At 48.5% G+C, this 2,381-nt stretch overlaps 1 protein-coding gene across 2 annotated transcripts in view; it reads right to left on the bottom strand.

Annotated features, from left to right (window-relative positions):
• Dcun1d4 (defective in cullin neddylation 1 domain containing 4) overlaps positions 1 to 2,381 on the bottom strand; it is an 85,148-nt gene that overhangs the window by 41,487 nt on the left and 41,280 nt on the right. The window lies entirely within an intron of this gene.

Below are 2,381 nucleotides of genomic sequence, written 5' to 3'. Positions count from 1 at the left end.
TCCTATTTTTAACCCTTGCATAACTCACCCCTAATGAAAAGGACTATGAAGGAGGGCACTACTGCCTCAGCAAAGGAAGGAAACGGTAAAATCTGGGCAGTCTCACTGCACACTGTCTTAAACCATCATTAGATGATATTAAATGCCCCATTAGGGCATAAGTGCCCCAGACATGCCAATTAGTTCTCACAAGAACCCTGTGCATGATGGACAATGACAGTTCTCTACATAACAGCTGGGAGAAACCACAGCTCAGGCTTTTGGTGACTTCCCACAGTCTCTAGAACCCCTGAGTTGAAAGGCTGTGGACATCCATCTGGAAGCACGCTAGGCTTGGCAATCTGCACTCGATGGACACTCAACTGTAGACTGGGCAACTGCTGGCCTGGTTTAGGCCTCTTCTTCATTTATCATTTGAAGAATGGGAAAGGTGTTCTCTCTCTTTGGCCCTCTCAGAATTTTCTTGCGAATGAACACCCATTCAACAAACACCCGATGGCACACACTATGTGTAGGTGTGTGCAGGTGAAGGGTAGGGAATTGGTGGTCAGTGACACAGCCACTATCAGTCACTATCAGCCTCAAGCTCTATAACTCCTAGCCCTAGGGAGTGCAGCCATCAAAGGGCTAAGAAAGAAAGGTAACGGCCTCTATGATGTCCCAGAAGCCAGAGGAGAGTCTGGGGTGCGGGAGTGGCTCCACGGCCACATAGGGGCCATGGCGCGGGAACAAAGGCTCAAGCTACATTTGGGAAAGAGCTAGGAAAATGGATTGAGGTCAGATCACAGTCAACTGGGAGGCTTGAGAGACAGGGCAAGTGTGGTCAGCAGCCCAAATCACAACCTGCTGTGAGCAGTGATGAGCTGGGACCAAACCCCACTTTTAGGTTTCTACCATCCCGCTGCACTTCCTTGGTGATATGCTTCCAGGGTCCCAGAGGGACTCAAGCCCAGAGCCGGAACTGCACAGTCCCTGGGCATCAGAGTCCGCTTGCTCCCTCAGTCTAGAACGTGATATCCAGGAGGCTTAGGCATATCATACCCAGAAACCCTGCCTGGAGCCTAACTACATCTGTCCAAGAGTGGAAGGTTCCTCAGAGACACAGAGTTCTTTCTACCTCTCACAATGGCAGCAGAGAAGAGGGAAAGAGCGGGGATGGGGAGGGTGGGTGCCTACCACCCCACACACTCATTCACCTTCCCTACAGGTAAGTGTCCTGGCCACAAACCACACTAATGTACTCCAGCAATTAAACACTGCAGTGTCCTGAGCTCCTACAGACGATCAGCATGTATAATGATGCTATCCTTGCTCACTGATGCCTCGGGTAGGCCTGCAGAAGGAAAATGGTGGCACTACCTAGTCATGGATCCTGAAACAGTGTCCAGAACTGAGACATGCCTGCCACTGCAAGCAGGCTTCAGCCACTCTAGATACGGACACACCAGAGGGACAGACAGTTCCTTCCAAGAGCATCTGGGCTGGCAGCAGTCTCTCCCTCCCACAGTATTTACAGAACACAGGAAAAGGCACTTATCTCCTCAGTCCATGAGAAATGAGCACTTGAAAATAATGTCTCCTCCAATAAAAAGTAATTTACTAGCTCCTTCAGCACCGGCTTCTTTAGAAACAGCAGCACCAAGTCTGCTTTCACCAACAGGGCATCTTGGGTAAGCACACAAACACCTTACATCAACTAATTTTCTTACCAAGGACTGCTTTCTTCTATAAGTTTCATGCATCAATATCTCATACCTGTGTAGACCTTACTCATGTTCTCGAGTTTGGAACCTTACTTTATTCAACACTTTTCTCTCCTAGTTAAGAGACAGACATGACTTTTTTCCCAATCTTCTGTTCTAAGTATTGGCATAGTAACCATTACTGGCCATTTTCCACAAAGAAGCCATGTCAACCCTCTCCAAGTCTGCCCCTGCATAGCTGCTTCACAGCACAGGTGGGGAGGACACAGACCCAGGGAGAGCTTTCCAGGTTACAAGAAAAGCAGTGTTTTGCATGTTTACTTACAAGAACAATTTCCCAACAAGACCTGAGTCAACAACATACACAGGTTTTGCTGCACACCTGCTTCCGGTCTCCTCTGCTCCTTCTCTTGCTTCTCTTGCCCGGCAGATCACAGCCAAGAAACCTACGAGGACTTTGCAAAGCACACAGGCACGCATGCATCTTGGGCAGGAGTGGTCAATGCCTATCACCTCGGACTGTACACAACACTCAGGAGGCTAAGGCAGAAAGGTCGCAAAACCAACACTAGCTACCTAAGAGAGTTCAAGGCCAATTCGAGTTGAAGATCAAGACACTGTGTCAAAACAACAACAACACAGGAAAGGAAAAAGGTACATCTTTCTTTGTTTTTTTGG

Source organism: Microtus ochrogaster, linkage group LG1 (assembly GCF_000317375.1).
Source record: "Microtus ochrogaster isolate Prairie Vole_2 linkage group LG1, MicOch1.0, whole genome shotgun sequence".
NCBI classification, from domain to species: Eukaryota; Metazoa; Chordata; class Mammalia; order Rodentia; family Cricetidae; genus Microtus; species Microtus ochrogaster.
This window is presented reverse-complemented; position numbering and strand designations above follow the sequence as displayed.